The 17,601-nt window shown below is 38.2% G+C and overlaps 2 pseudogenes; both read right to left on the reverse strand.

The window, feature by feature from the left end:
* Positions 1-1,601: 1,601 nt before the first annotated feature.
* Positions 1,602-2,982, reverse strand: LOC124973291 (elongation factor 1-alpha 1-like; annotated as a pseudogene).
* Positions 2,983-4,507: 1,525 nt separating this feature from the next.
* LOC124973284 (ELAV-like protein 1) lies at positions 4,508-17,246 on the reverse strand (annotated as a pseudogene).
* Positions 17,247-17,601: the final 355 nt, after the last annotated feature.

The following is a 17,601-nucleotide window of genomic DNA, read 5'->3' on the forward strand; positions in this document are numbered from 1 at the left end:
AAATTATTGGGTTTTAAAAGTCTTAAACCAGTCAGTGAATTACTCCCTTGATAGGGATTAACTGAGTGGTAACTGAAGTGGTGGGTGTGACTGGAGGAGGTGGGAATTGGGGACTGACTTTGGGTGTGTATTTGAATCTGGTAGTGGATTCTCTCTCTGATTGTCTACCTGATCTCCTGGGACCACACACCACAGTCCTGCAACCTCTCCAGGTTACAGTTGGACTATTCAAGCCTTTGGCTCCCTTAAGACAAAAGTTCAAATGCAAGACAGGATCTGGGTATTCCTTGTGGTAGGACAGCTCTGTCAGGAAAATAACAGGTGGATGGTTTTAAAAAATATACCCCAAGGATATTTTATAAATATTTATAAAAATGCTTAGGGAATTATATCCATGTCTGTCAAAGACGCATCAGAGATGGATTATTCAAGAATTTTAAGCATATGTACCCACAAATAGCTTCCCTTAAAGGTTACTGGAACAAGATAGTATAGAATTTTAATACATGAATCAATCATTTTTGCTGTCATAATTTCTGGGTTTGCTGGATACTGTGTCCAACTGAGGAATGACTGGAGGTTACACAAGGCCACTGTTCCAATTAAGAAGGAATGTGACTAGAGGAAAACTATACAACTTTGTCTTTTGAAAGTACTTGACATGGCATTTGCTCATAGTGAGGATTTATTTCTCCAGGAGAGAGAGAATCTGCTGATGATTGGCAGAGAGTGAAAGACAGTTGACTAGGGAAAAAAGTTGAAGCAGTTGGAAAAAGAGGAAAAATCAATGTCAAGGCAAAGATGCTTTTAGTTCATATAGACTTTTCTAGTCTGGGAATTTAAGGAGCCCTGAGTTTTGGAAATGGAATGGATATTAAGTCCATGTGTTCCATATTTTCCATTTTCTCATCTCTGTGTCAAAGAAGAGTTTTTGTTATTTTCCTATGATTCCTCAGTAGGAAAATACCCCCTTCTTTCTCTCAAAATAAATTACAAAATGTTCTCATGAAGTACCACTGCAAAGAAAAGAATAACAGGAGGCCAAAGCACTTTCACCCTGAATTATATCTGAGAATTATACCTTTAGCAGAAATATTAATATATTTTTCTGCTTGAAGTCCTTGACTTTTGAGAAAGCTGGCATCAAAATTTGGATGAGTCTATTTTTTTTTCCTCATTAAACTTTTGTTTTAATGGGTCTCAAAATTCTGTGACAGATTTTTGATCAAGTTGTTTCCATTAAAAATTACTGATTTTTCCCATTTGTATACAATAATAAAAAAAACTTTCTCATCAGTTCAATGGTATATCCTAAGTTTTTAAATTGAGAAATAATAAAACATATTTTTCATCCTCAAAAAACAAAACAAAGTACTGATTTTAAAAGCTAATAACTTAAAACTGCCACACACACACACACACACACACACACACAAATGATCTACAAAACATTCTCCTTTCCTTCTGAAGGTTTTATGATGCATTGTTATCATTAACCAGTCTTTCACCATTAAACTTAAATGACCAATTGAGACAAACAGTTTTGAGACAGTTCTTCCACAACTGGTTAAGACTGGGATGGCAGGTGTTAGGGGTAATATTCATTTAGCCTTCTGAACTTTCTGGACAGACTTGGTGACCTTACCAGCTCCAGCAGCCTTCTTTATCCACTGCATTGATGACACCCAGAGCAACTGTCTGCCTCATATTACAAACAGCAAAATGACCCAGAGGAGGATAGTCAGAGAAGCTCTCAACACCCATGGGCTTTCCTGGAACCATATCAATGATGGCAGCATCACCAGACTTCAAGAATTTAGGACCATCTTCCAGCTTCTTACCAGAATGACGATCAATCATTTCTTTTCTTTCAGCTCAGCAAACTTGCAAGCAATGTGAGCTGTGTGACAATCCAGTACAGGGGCATAGCCAGAACTGATTTGGCCTGGATGGTTCAGGATAATCAGCTGAGCAGTGAAACCAGCTGCTTCCATTGCTGGGTCATTTTTGCTATCACCAGCAACATTGCCACGATGAACATCTTTGACATGTTCTTGACATTGAAACTCACATTGTCACCAGAAAGAGCTTCACTCAGAGCTTCATGGTGCATTTAAACAGACTTTACTTTAGTTGTGACATTGACTGGAGCAAAGGTGACCACCATGCCAGGTTTGAGAACTCCAGTCTCCACTTGACCCACAGGAATAGTACCAATACCAACAATCTTGTAGACATCCTGGAGGGGCAGACAAAAAGGCTTGTCAGTTGGATGAGTTGGTGGCAGAATGCAATCTAAAGCTTCAAGCAGTGTGGTTCCACTGACATTGCCATCTTTATGGGTGACTTTCCATCCCTTGAACCAAGGCATATTAGTACTTGGCTCCAACATGCTATCACCATTCCAAACAGAAATTGGCACAAATGCTACTGTGTCAGGATTGTAGTCAATTTTCTTAATATAGGTACTGACTTCCTTAATGATTTTCTCATATCTCTTCTGACTGCAGGGTGGCTCAGTGGAATCCATTTTGTTAACACCAACAATTAGTTGTTTCACACCCAGTGTGTAAGCCAGAGGGCATGCTCACGAGTCTGCCCATTCTTGGAGATACCAGCTTCAAATTCACCAACAGCAGCAGGAATAATACAGTCAGCCTGAGATATGCTTGTAATCTTGTTTTTGCTAAAGTCTCTGTGTCATGGGGCATCAATGATATTCACATAATACTTGCTGGTCTCAAATTTCCACAGGGAGATGTCAGCGGTGATGCCACACTCATGCTCAGCTTTCAGTTTATCCAAGACCCAAGCATACTTGAATGAGCCCTTTCCCATCTTAGCAGCTTCCTTCTCAAAATTTTCAGTGGTTCTTTTGTCAATCCCACCACACTTATAGATCAAATGACCAGTAGTGGTAGACTTGCCCAAATCCACATGTCTGATCAAAACGATGTTGATATGAGTCTTTTCCTTTTCCATTTTGGCTTTAATTTAGTGGTGGTTTTCATGAAACCTGTGTTATGGTGGCAAACCTGTTGCAAAAAAGCTGGATGAATCAATTTTTGAGGCTCAGTAAAAAGGGTAAGTACAAAGGAGAGAAAGAGAACTACAATACGACAGTAAATGACAGTAAATTTCTCCCTGGTATTGTCTCCTTTCCAGTTTCCCACAGGATATCTCTGCAAAGCCTGAAATTCTACCAAGAAGGGTGTTCATGTTCCTTTCCTTGAACCAGGCTGCAGAACAGGGACATCTCCTCTGCTTTGCAACACATCATCTTCTCCACTCTTGGAGGGGCATTCTGTTTAGCAGACCCTTCCTACTTTAGGAAGCACTCAGTAAAGTGAAGAATGGAAAGCTAGATACCCCTGCTCACTGCCATCATTGCAAGCTGAGTGGCAGCCAGTTTCCCCTATATACACTTGAGATAGGGGAATAAGTGTCCTCAATATCTTGCATCAGCAAAGTTGTATTAAACATACATTGAGGAATATGGTATATCACCCTTAACTGGGATGAATTCCAGGAATGCAAGAGTGAGTCAGTATGAAGAAATCCATTAGTAGAGTCCACTTTTTAAAAATATCTAAATGGCAGCATCATTTTTTAGTCTTTATAAATGCAGAAGATAAGCTTAATACTTTCAAATTGCAACATGACTTCATGTAATGAACAAGAATTAATATGTATGTGTATACACATATGTATAAACTTGAACAAAAGTGTAGAGCCATAGGAATTAGAATCAAAGAGACAAAATTTGTGTATTATAGGTAATACAATTTTATATTTAATCATTTAAAATAATAACTGGAATATTCCCATAGTTTTCAAAAAAAATAAAAGAGTGGATTCATATAATCTATAATCAGCAACTTGTAAGACTGAGGCAGGAGGATGGCAAGTTCAAGGCTAAACTTGCCAATGTAGTGAGACCCTGTCTCAAAAAACTAAAAAGGACTCAGAGTTAACTTGATTGTAGAGCACCCCTGGGTTCAGCCCTCAGTCTCAAAATGTTTTTCTCTGTAGTGTATAATCAAATTTTAATAATGAATAGCTACAGATATAGCTATATGTATAAAGTAAGTATAAAGTACATTAAATTTATTATTTATACCAAAAATTACAATAATATATAGAGAAGTAAACAACTGGACTTAAAATTTTAAACCATAAACTCTTTTGGAGGCATTAATCAGACACAAAGACAGAGATGTTCCAGTTCTGTTTTCCTAAAAGCCCCCTTTTGGAATACAGTTCTCTTCCCCGGTGTCTCTACCCTAGATCCTGGCACAGCCTGTCTGAATGTAGTAAGTCCTCAATAATCCTTGATGATTGGGAGAGTGGCTAGATGTGCACAAGCAGATACTTCAGCATTAAATTATTTGAGAAGAGTCAAATGCTTAAAGTTTTTCACTCTTGGAATTTTTTTTCAACTTCTTCACTCTTAATTACCTACTTCACTCTTAATTACTTAATTACCTACAAAAAAAGCATGAGCAAGTTATTTGTGGGACTTGTTGGTTTTAAAGGAAATTTGTAAGATTTTTTCTCCCAGGTGGTAGCCATTCAGACTTGCTAAGGCCATTGTGGCTTCTTCATAGTTTGTCATGGTCACAAAACCAAACCCTTTGCACTTGTTGGTGTTGAAATCACAAATCACTTTCACATTGGTGACTGTGCCAAAGGGTCCAAACATCTGTCAGAAGATTCCCTCATCATAGTCTTGCCCAAGGTTGTAGAAGATGATGCGCCAGCCCAAAGGATCATTTCCTGGGGCATTGACACCAGAAAGTCCACTCATGTAAACTACACCTATCAGGGAGACCTGAACCTCTGCACCTGGTGATGCACAGCATCTCCGAATCTCCTACAGGCGAGTGGTACAGCTGCGAGAGGAGTGTCCTGTTTTTGTTCTGGTTGGGATTTGCTGCAAACTTCACTGTGATGGGCTTGGAGGAACCTGGGGGTTTATGAGCATTGAAACTGGTAATTGCCTCTTCGGCTTCCAGCTGCTTTTCAAAACTGATAAGCGCAACCCCTCTGGACAAACCTGTGGTCTGATCCACAAGGATGTGGGAGTTGATTTGCCTGAACTGAGAAAACATGTCCTCCACGTCCTTCTGGGTCATGGTCCTTGGGAGCCCACTGATGTGCAAGTTGGTATCTTTGATGACCTCTGAGTTTGGGAGAGCATATGACACCTTGATTTTTTTTTTGGAGCCTCAGGCCATTCAGCATCTTGATCACCCTTTCTGCATCCTTGTCAGTCACGTACTTCACAAAGCCAGAGCCTAAGCTGTGCCCTACTACTTTTTCTCAAATAAGTTTTGCAGATTCACCTTCACCAATGCTGCTGAGTAGACTTCACACTCGTACTGGGTCATGTTCTGAGGGAGGTAGTTGACAATCAGATTTGTTCTACCAATCTCCTCCCTGCAGTCTTCAGCCATGTGGCCTTCACAACCATTAGAACAATGTATTTCTTAAAAATCTGGACATGGGCAGGTGGCCCCGGGCTGCTCCAGGGTGGGTGGGCCAACGGCCCAGTGCACACTAACCTCTCTATTCTTGGGACTGGTAGCAGCAGCAGTGGTGGCGGCAGCGGTGACCTGGAATTTTTTGAGATACAAAATTGACCTGTAAAATCTGCACTTATTTATCTCACCATAACAAGAAAAATGAAGGAGTGATTCTGCATATGACAAATGATTTCTTTCTTCATACCTTGGTTTTGCTTCAAAGTTCCTCCAAATACTAAATTAACCTAGTTAGGTAAAATATTTCTTGAATAATGCAATTAAACTTGGTTCACATCTAGTTCTGTGACAGACTCATTTTGCATGCTCACTAAGGTATATCAAGCCTAAGGTACTAACCCCAAATTCCTTAATTAGTCCTGGTCAAAACCTTTATAAGAGAATTATGATCTGGTAACAATTAATTGTCCAGCAATCTCACATTCCTTTCATGGTTATTTGAAGAGGTAATTAAGCTTAAATGAATGATTATAAGGGAGACATTCCATTTCCATAATACTGTGACCTTACAAGATAAGGAAACACAAGATCTCTCTGTTTCTTTGTCTCTCTCCATAGAGAGAGAGCCAGGTGAACACAGTGAAAATGTGTCTATGCGAAGCCAGAAAAATAGCCTCATGAGAAACCCTTCATGCTCACATGCTGACATGGGACTTCCATTCTCCAGAACTGTGAGAAAATGAATTTCTATTGTTTAAACCACACAGCTATGAGATTTGTTATGGTGATAAGAATACAAATTTTGTCTCCCATTTTGCCAGAAACCTTCTACTTATAAAATGAGTTCTGATGTTTTTCATCATTTCATAAGCATTTGTTTTTGAAAGCCTTCATTCCATGGTCTGTGCTATACTGGCAAGCAAAGGCAGAGGGGGAATTAAGAAGCGTGTTTTTGGACCAGAAATGGTAAACACAGGACTCTTAGAAGCTTCCCCCTCCCAACGCCTAACTGACAACAACAAAACCGGCGATGGGATGGGAAAAACCTCATGGTGTGCTTCCTGGAAGAGATGCTCCTTAAGCTATGATCTTTCTGCTGTCTTTAAAGAGCATACTAATGGTATCAATCTTTACTGATGACCCAAGCCATGATCATGACTATTAACTACATGGTATGCTAAAATACCGTTTTTCTATCTTCTCTCACACTGAATGCTATACAAGATATTCCTGTGTAAAACATTTTTAAAACATTTCAAATATGGAAAACTAAGATCATTTAATATTAAAATACTATTCTGATATTTGAAATTATCATAAGTGAAATAAAGTCCTAAAAGACAATCACATGTCTAAAATAACTACTCATGACTAGATTTTAACTAGAATCTAACATCAAGTTCACTTACAAACTCAAGTTTGGTTTTTCTTATAGGTAACAATAATTACACATGGAAAATTTTACTCATACATTCTTAGGTCATGATTCATAATAAATATCCAGAAATGATGGCTTCTTAGAACGGACTCTAGATGAATCATTTAGATTGAACTATTTTTTTAACATTTTTTTATTTTTAAATTTTTTAAAATTTTGTTTCCAAGCAAAATTCTTACCTGAGACCCTAATATGTTAATTAGATAAAAACAGAACTTTTATGGGTGAAGTCAGAAAATGAACATAGAGTACTTCCCAATTGTCCACTGAAGCACTTCTTCTGACCCCAGGTGCTTCTCTCTCACAGTGTAAAAACAATTAGGAAGAATTTTGAGATAGATGGAAGATTATCCACACACTCAAGAAACCTCTGGTCACTCAAAATCATTTAAAAGTAATAGGGAAAAATGCATACACAATCCCCAAATCCCAAATATTTGGGGAAAACAAAACACCCAACACCGTGAAGTTAAAACTGTTTCTGAGATTGGAACAAAGATAACTACATCAGAACACATCACAATACATTTTATTGTTATTTTTAGAAAGAAGTATTACTGGACTGATATGGTAGAGCACTTCCCTCACATGCTGAAGTCCCTGGTTTAATATCTCTAGCACTGAAAGAAAAAAGAAGGGAAGGAGCTGGGGGGGGGTCAGGGATCCTCACACAGGTATTCTGGACTCAAAGCTGATACTCTCAGTATCTATAGAACAACCTCATCATGTATCCTGACACAGTAAAACCTCTAATGTCCCGACCCGTGGGACATCAATGCAGGATGGTGAACCTAAGAGAGGAGGAATGAAAGGGACAAGAGACACAGGGAGTTACAGCAAGACAGGAATTCTGATCAAGCTGCAAATTTTTATTGTTCTCCCAGAAATTTATGCTGAGGGAATGAGGGGTATGATGAGACACAGGCTGGTTGGCTGTGTTTTTCTTTTGGGCTCCTGATAAGGTACAAGTTAGAGCCAGCAGGAAGGTGAAAACCCGGAAGAGAAGCAGGGGCGGGCCATAGGCAGAACTATCAGCCGGGAGTGGGAAGGGGTGTGCTCCAGGAATCCGTCAGCCATCAGCTGCAGGGTGCCTGAATCAGCTGCAGGGTGTTTGCGCAGGGGAGGCAACCGCAAAATGTTCCCTGGGCTGCTGCTTATTGTAAAGGTCAGAACACTCTCAGAATGAGAACTTCTTCTTGGTCCCTGACACTCTAAGACAAGTTATTGAAAGCAAGTTGTACAATACACACAGAATAGTGCTATCTGTATTTTTAAAACTCACAAAACACTACTATCTACCTATCTGCATCTATCTCCAGAGAAAGAACTGAAAGGATACACAGGACTGGTTATATAAGTGGTTTCTCTACAGAAAGGGGTCTGATAGGCTCAAGGAATCAAGCAACCAGGGTGGGCTTTTAAAAACTGTGTGTTATTTGATTTTCATGACATGGAACCTGTTTAGATATTATGTAATCAAATTTTAAGAGTAAAGCATCCAAAAAATTGATCCACTGTTCTTGTACTCAATGCACACATTACTTATCTTGCATCCACAGTTTATTGGAACCTTTTAAACAGTGGAGGAATCTGCTACCAGAAAGCAGCCTGATCCACGACTGAAGAAAGCTTAAGTGGCAGAAAATTATCTTTACAGTCAATCAACTATTTTCTCTAATCCCCATCCACTGCTACTAATTCTGCCTTTTCACAAACAAGAATATCACTAATCTATCTGTGTCAGGAGTCCCAAGACCACTTCCAGTTTCAATGATTTGCTAGAACACAGAGGACTCAAAATGTAGTCACCATCTTTGCTAAGATTTACTACACTGAAAAACATAATCCAAAATCAGCAAAGGAAAAAGTCATAGGAGGTAAAGCTCAGAGGAAATCAGCTGCAGGCTTCCAGAGTCTTCTCCCAGCAGAATCACAGAGGAATATTTAATTCCTCCAGCAATGAGTTATAGCAACATATGTGAGATGTTGCCAACTAGCAAAGATCATTAGAGGCTTAGTGTCCCAGATTCTGACTCAGGGCTGGGATGACAGGAGTGCACCACTGCAAGTGGCTATTTAATTTGCTTTTCAAAGCTGCATTCCCAACAGGTTTTGTGTTGAACCAAAGATAAAACTTCAATACTATCACACTGTATTAATAATCCTATTAATAGTCTTTCATTTGCTTAAGTATAGTGCTTCTACCTACCAAAATGTTTTGAATTGTAATTGCATCTGTCTCAGATTGACTATTCTTTCTAATTTTCTATCTTGTGAAGACTAGTGAGGGCTCCAGAGCCAATTCGAATGTTGGTACTATATAATAGCAATGACATCATGAACAAATTAGCTTAAATTCTGTGTGCCTCAATTCCCTTATCTATAAAAATTTGGAATAGTATTTGTATCTATTTCAGCATTATACAATAAAACAAATTATATAAAACATGAGAAGTCTTGTATGCTGTGTGGCACATTGTAATTATATAATAAATATTATTATTAATGACATAAACTATTGTTACATTTTGTTACAATAATGTTAAGATCAAGGGTAAAGTGCTAGTGTACTCCTCTCAGAGACAACCCCAGTCAAATATTTTGAGACTATCAACTTGATCAGATCTTTAATCAGTTTATATTTAAGTCCATTATAAAAAGCTTCAAGATGAGAAGTTAAATATTCATAATTATCAATTTTTAATGTTAAGAAATTATAATCTCTAAACTTAACCATTTATCATTTCTCAAATACTGGTGTAAGAAAAATCAAGATAGTCTACACTGATTTAAAACATGTATCTAGGCTGGGCATGGTGGCCCACATCTGTAATCTCAGTGGTTCAGGAGGCAGAGGCAAGAGCATCAGGAGTTCCAAGCCAGCCTCAGTAAAATCAACATTCTAAGCAACTTGGTTTGACCCTCTCTCTAAATAAAATACAAAATAAGACTGCAGATGTGGTTCAGTAGTCGAATGCTTCTGAGTTCAATCCCCAGTACCAAAAAACAAAAGTAGCTCTATTGCAGAAGACAATTTTGAGTGTTCAAGAAATTCCTTTATCAGAATATTGGCAGAATAGGAGATAAATACATCACAGTGCTATTCCTGAGTATGGCCTCAAAAATAGCAATACAATGAAAATAAAATGTTAAAATGAAAATTTTAACACTGGTGCAGGCCTGAAATCCTAGTGGATCCAGAGGCTGAGGCAGGAGGATTGGCACTTCACAGCCAGCCTCAGCAAAATTGAGACACTAAGCTACTCAGAGAGACACTGTTTCTAAATAAAATAGGAAATAGGTTTGGTGATGTGGCTCAGTGGTTCAGTGTCCCTGAATTCAATCCCCAGTAACCCCCTCAAAAAATAATAACCAAAGTACAATGGAAACAAAAGCATTTTAGACCCTTCTTCTTTTATTAATAAGTAAAATAAAAGATATACTAATTAAAAAGTTGACTGGAGAACAAATATATATAGCAATTGTCATCTGCAATCAGAAGAACTAAAATTCAGAGTTAAGATGTAACATTTGGAATATTAACTTTAGTGGTAGTAGGAATTATCAAAATATATTTCATTACCAAACTTCAAAAATTCAAAACTGACCTCTAAAAATAAAAACAAATGACAAAGGAACATAAATTGGTGATTGGTGTATATGTCTAGGCCATGTGAAATTTATCCTTATTAATATAGCCATGTTCCTAAATCAAGGAATGAAGTTTTACATCCAAACAAATGGCTGCTACACAGCTTCTAAGAAGTCCATATTTTCAGTTCATTACATCTACGACACAGTACTTGAACCTCATGTACCTTATCCATTCTAACTGCACCTTAGAGGAGTCAGGGTACCACAGGGTCTCCTCTTGGGGCACAGCTGCACAAGTGTTCATATCTCTGCAGCAAATTAACTTTGGGACTTTGGGCAAGTGATTAAATTCCTCTAGGTCTGTCTCCTCACTTATAAAGTAGAAATAATACCTCATAGGCATTTCAAGAGCATGAATTAGAATAGATTGTATGACACACAAAATAAATTTAGTTCAAACTATTTTAAAGTTACAGTTCTGTAGCATTAAGCACAGTCACATTGTTGTGCACCCATTACCAAGGGTGTGTTCGAAGTACTCAAGACTGAGTGCACAGGAACTGCACAGTGAATGACTGCTAAAATAATGCTAATTAGTGTCATCTTATTTCATCATGAATCTGTGTAAATTATTTAGCCCTAAACAGAAATCAAATCATAGTTATTTCTGCTGAACTACTCCTAGTCTGAGAAACTCTGGTTTCAATTGTTAATCTATGCACTATATTTCCAGCTTTCAAATTCTACCTTTAAGTGAGTGACAAACATAAAAGCATTAGAAGTCAACACATTGAGCTTACAAATGCCTATCACTGTTCTAAGAATGTTACAGGTATAATCCTTCTAGGAGGTATATACAGCAACATTCACATTTTACAGTTGAGTACAAAGAGATTAAGAAATTTACACAAACTCACCAGCTGATAAATGACAAGGTCCAGAACTCCATTCAAATAACAGAGTTTTAGGCCTGTGCTCTTCAGCATTCTGCAAGCTGCCTCTAGGAATATACAACCCAGAGCAATGATTATGAAAGGATGCCAGAAGTTAGGGTTGATGGAGACTTTGAGCTTTTCAGAAGCTTTAATATCCATTATTTCATCATCCTACAGACAATGAAAAGCAATTATCCCAATTTACACATAAAAAAAAAAATTAAGTAATGTGTTCAAGTTCAACAGAAACATATGGGAGAGACCTGGATCTTAACTTGGACACTTAATAGTTGTGTGATTCTCTAATTTCCTTTAGTCATTTATGATAGAGAGAAACCAATAACATCTCTTGCAAGAAGCAAATACATATATGGAAAGCACCTAGCATAGAGTTTTGTGTAGAAAGTGCTCATCAAATATTAATCCCCCTTTTCTCTTACTTAAGAGGGTTTTGAGGTTTAAGCTATTTTCTTAATAATTCTAAGCTATCATCTTTCCACTTGCTTTTTTGTACAATTGTAAACTAAAGTTTTCAAAGGTTGCATGACCTGAGTTTTTAACAAATTAGATGCAAAAGTAGGTTTAATAACCCAGCTCTCTCTTTTTTTTAAAGGCGGACATTAAAGAAATTTGCAAAAATATAATGTCACTCCGCTCACTAAAGAGAATATCAATGTTACTGTTCACTTTCTGTTTTAGAAAATAGTTATTTTTCATAAAGATGTTAACATATGATAAATTTGTTATTGTTATTTTTAATGAGTTAAAAAACTTTAAAATTTCTCCACTTTGATTTCTGAAATGATAAAATTTGTTAGATAAAACACAAAGCCTCTGAGGGAGGTTGCAACAATTTATATATATATATATGTATAAATATATATATATAATTTAGATATAATTTATATGTAGTAAAGTACATACACTTTTAAGATATACCTCAACTTTTCTTATCCTGATAATGCAAGGTTGATTTAATTATAAATCACATTAACACAAAGAGATGGAAATAAGGCCATATACATACACACATATACATATGTATACCTCTATTTTCAAAAATAAACACTTGAATAAGCAGAATTAATAAAAGTGTTTACCATTAGAAGATGGAAAAAGCAAAGGGACAGAGGTTTCAGAGATATGTGAGTGTATTACTGATTTTTAGTTAACCACAAACTTAACTCAATTAATATAATGCATCACATCAACATAGTGAAAGTATAAATTTAAATGATCATCCCAACAAATGCAGAAAACTCATTGGTAATCAATATCTAAGAAAAACTTAACAAACTAGGACTGAAAGAGAACCTTGTTGATCTGATGAAGTGTGTTTATTAAAAACTGTAAAATACTTATTTGTGAAATTTAAATTATCCTTAGATAAGGAACAGGCCCAAATATCCAATATTACACCTATCCATCATTTACTGAAGATCCTATCCAGAACAATGAGGCAAGAAAAATCAAATAGCAGTTATTATGATTGAAAAGAAACAAAAATTGCCCATCTTCCTAGAAAATATGATCACATGTGCAGAATAATTGTACAAATAAATCATTAGAATAAGTAAGAGAATTCATCAGATAGTTTAATATAAAAACCACTATAAAAAGTTAATCAAATTCCTATCATAATTAGAAAACCAAAATTAAAAATATTTTTGTAATACCATAAAATTATGAAATATCTAAAAATAAACTTCACAATGTAAAGAATCTTTCAGGAAAAAGATTATAAAATATTATTGTGAGGCATCAAAACCTAAAGATATGGATCAGAAGACTTCTTATTGTAATGGTATTTATTCTCCTTAATTGGTTTATAAATTCAATACAATATTCAAAATATACCCCCAGAAATCCAGAAAAAAAGTTTTTATAGTGCTATTTACAAAATGTAAAGGACAAGGCTGATTGAGATACTCTGGTAGAAGAATAAAGTATAAGGACCTGCTCTACCAGATATTAAAAACTTTGGTTAACTGAGAAAACATCTTGTTCACAAAGGAATGTACTACAAAAGCATAGAGAGGAGTTAAGAAACATGCTCACAAACACTTGATAGATAACAGATGGCACAGCAGATCAGTATATAGAGGGGCTTTTTTTTTTTTCTTTTTTTTTTTTTTTGTAGACAAGGTCCAGTTAAATTGCCCTTCCTGGCCTTGAACTTACAAATCTCCTGCCTCAGCCTTGGAAGTCCCTGGGATTACAGGTATGCACCACCATCCCTGACCAAAGGTGTTCTTTTCAATAAATGCTGCTAGAGTAACAGCTTATCTGTCTAGAGAAAAATTGAAATTGATCCCTACTTCCATTTAACAATAATTGACACTAAATGGAATAAGATCAAAAAAGTTCAAACCATAAACAAAAAGAATTGATAAATCTTAGCATGTTAAAATCATTGTCCAAGGACCAATTATTTAAAAAACTAAAAATACCAATGAGAAGATATTGAAAACCCATATAAAACAACAAAGAAATCAAAAACAAATACATGGAAAACTGTAAATTAATGAGATGAAAAAGATACACAATCTAATAGAAAATGTGCAAAAGACCTGACTGGGTACTTCACAAAAATAGAAAATACAAAAGATACTCAAAGTCATAAGTAACCAGAGAAATGCAAAAGAAAACCACAATAAGATACCATTCATGAAATACCCATGAGATTGACAAAAGCTAAAAACTCCATAACAGCACGTGGTGGTGAAGATATAGAGCAACAGAAATTCATACTCTTCATGATGGTGCAAATTGGTACAAGCATTTTGGAATACAGTTGAGAACATCCAGCACTACTGAAAATAGGCATAGTCTCTGACCCAGCCATTTCACTCCTAGATTCATAGTCCATTTAAAAAAATACAAGTAACCATGTACCAGGACACATAAATGAGAGTTTTGTACCTACACTGTAATAGCCCAAAACTCCAAAAATGTTCAGTTATGACAATAAGTCAATAAGTAACTTGTGGCATATTCATAAAATGAACTTCCATACAATAATGAAAATGAACCATACTCAAAGGATGAACATCACAAACATTTTAAAATAAAGAAGCAAAACTCAAAAGAATGCATAAGAAAAACAAAATACCAATAGTGTGAAGTTCAAGTAAATTTAGGAAAGCACACGTAGCTGGTGAAAGTATAAAGATAAGCAAGGAAACTACTCCAAAGTCAGGATAATGTTTACCTATGGGGAACAGAGATGGTTGTAACTGGAAAAGGACATGAGTGGTGTCAATATTGCTAGTAATATTCTATTTCTTACCTGGGTGGAGGTTATATCACTATTTGATCTACAATTGATACTGTGCTTGTTTTTGTGCACTTTCTGAATGTGTGCATTACAATAATAAGAGGAATAAGAAAGAAAAAATCTTAATACAAGCGATCTTCATTATCAAAATATATGTTATCCAGCTAGGTGCAATGGCACATGCCTGCAATTCTAGAGACTTAGGAGGCTGGGACAGGAGGATCACAAGTTAGAGGCCTGCCTTAGCAACTTAACAAGACCCTTAGCAACTTGGCAAGGCTCTGTCTCAAAATTAAAAAAAAAAAAAAAAAGTGGGTATGGCTCAGTGGTAAAGCTCCCCTGGGTGCGATTCCCAGTACCAAAACAATTTTTGTTATCAGAATGCCAGGAACTGTAAGGCTTAGGGAGCAAAAGTCATCATACTATGACAACATGTACTAATGTACTGATCACTAAATGCTGATCACACAAACTTCTCAACTTGACTAACAACAAGGTTCTGTTGCTTGTTGTAATTATTCATGATACAAATACATCTGCAAATTCAATCCTTCAACAAACATTTACTCAATTTTACTACTTGCCAAACACTGTACTTAGGGTACCAGTAAGGTACAAGATAAGTAAAAGCCCAGGCAGAGAATCTGAGAATCTTCATTTCTACCCCCATTTGTCCCTTGCCCTCTACTCTCCTACCAAGTTTCAAACATGATGAACCATTGAAAGCAGCAATACAAAACACACGGTCATTAGGGAAATCACTAAGCTAGGGAATCTTCCTTGTGGAGGAATCACCGCTTGGATTCACTTGACAAATTCATGGTTTCCTGTTTCTAAGTAGGCAGAGATCCCCTTACCAAGAACGCTCAGTCAAGGCACTAGTTTTAACAATGGTGATGCTTTGGAGACTGGCCAAAGTGGGGTCAAAAACTTTCAAGGATGCTTTGCCTGGGATGCAGAGACCAGAGGCTTGTGATTTTTCAGAAATTTTATATTAGATTTTGTATGTACTGTATTTTTTCTCAGGTTAAACTTCATACCTTCATGTGATTCTCAAAGTTGTTCAACCAAAAAGGGTGAATAAAACCAGCTCCCAACAAGTTGAAGAGTCTAGCTTTTGAAGGACAAATCCATGTAGTTATTGCTAGGTCATCTCAATTGAAACCCAGCTGTCCTGATCCCTAGGCCTGAGTGCTCAATGTCCACTATGTACTTTTAGTTCCTCAAAGGCTTCTCTAGAGTGGAGGGCTGGTGGTCCTGGTGAATACTGATAACTGGACACAGATGAGGTGCCTGTCTTACTGGCCATAGGTGCTCAAATCAAGCCCATGGTCTGGACACTTTCTCTTTGTCACTCTCTCTGCTTCCATTTCTATTTCTGGGTCAAATTTGCTTTGGATCCCTAATCCATCCTTCTGTTCCACCCCAGGTCCCTGCAGGGTCTAGTATGCCCCACCCCCGCTGCCCTGCACTGACCTCTGGCATCTCTGGGACCACAACAGAGCAGCCGGTCCTATCAGCCCCAAAGTCCCTGGGGCCCTCACCTGCCCAGGTCAGCGCCTCATCTTAGAGGGCAGGCACTGCCTTGGGAAACCCCAGGAGGCTGTCATCTTCATACAGGTTTCCCAGGCAGGGAGGCTTGGGGCACAAGCTTCCGGAGTCCCCTATGAATGTGTTGGGTGTTCCTGACCACACCTGACTCCAAAGGCAGCATGAACTCTGAACCCCGTGAGGGTCCTTCAAGCCCTGGAGCAGCGTGAGCCCTTCAAAGGGCGGGAGAGATGCTGGGCCGGCTGCTGTAGGACTTCAGACTAGGAGCCCAAGCTGGCGCCAGAACCTGCCATGAGGGGCCCGCCTGTCAACCGAGAATTATCAGCTACTCGCCTCTGTTTTGCATATTCATGAGGGTGAGCTCCGCCTCCTGCTGGGGAAAGGCGGAGAGACAATACATTATTCATCGGGAAGTGTCGCCCCGCCCAGGAAGGCCGGCCTGATTATTCATGAGCCTGAGGATGTCGGTTGGGGCTGGAAAAGGCCTAGGAGTCTGGTGAGTTGGAGGTTCCAGCATTGAAGTGAGCGCTGTGCAGTGTCCAGGTCTCTGGAGAAAGGGTGCTTGGGCCTCATTAGTTTTCACGGGGGTACAAGATTTTCTGAGAAGTAAAAACTCCAGGCTGAGGAGGCAGCAGAAGGGAGGCTTATAGGTGACTCCTCCCCACCCTGACTTTGCAGAGCAAAAATTCCACACATTACTAAAAGGAGATGGAGAAGGAAATAGAAATGCAGAGGGACACGCACATCCCACCATCCAGCAGCTTTAAGATTCACTTTCGAGGAGCTGTAGGATGGGCATGGGTGAGGACGTGGCAGTCATCATTATCCACCAGGCAGCCGGGCTGTGCACTTGGAGGAGCCGCCTGTGGGGCTTTGGGGTTGGTTTCCGTGACCTGGCCAGGTTCCCTCTGCCATTGGTTTGTCTCCCTGTCACCAACGTCTGGTGCAGACCAAGAAATAAATGACATGGCCGCCAGTCCCCTGGGATAGCCCATGCTCTTCTTTCACCTTATGGAGCATGTGTTCCATGGACTTCAGTCATCCAAAGAGGAGGGGCATCCAGTGTCCTGGAACTCAAGATGACCAATCACCAAAATGTGTCAGGTGTGCAGAGTACCGGCTGACGGTGCTCACCTGGTGAAAAGAAAGGAAAACCTCAATTGGTGCCCCTACATGGGTTTAAATCTCATTAGGCTGAGAATGCACTCTCTCCAATATGGACTGAGTCCCTTGACCCTTGAACCATGTCCTAAGACTTTTGATCCTGCAGGATACCTAGCCCAGGGAAGTTGCCCAGTTAATGATGAATGAGTAATTGAAGTA

This window comes from Sciurus carolinensis, assembly GCF_902686445.1.
Source record: "Sciurus carolinensis chromosome 14 unlocalized genomic scaffold, mSciCar1.2 scaffold_115_arrow_ctg1, whole genome shotgun sequence".
In the NCBI taxonomy this organism is placed as follows: Eukaryota; Metazoa; Chordata; class Mammalia; order Rodentia; family Sciuridae; genus Sciurus; species Sciurus carolinensis.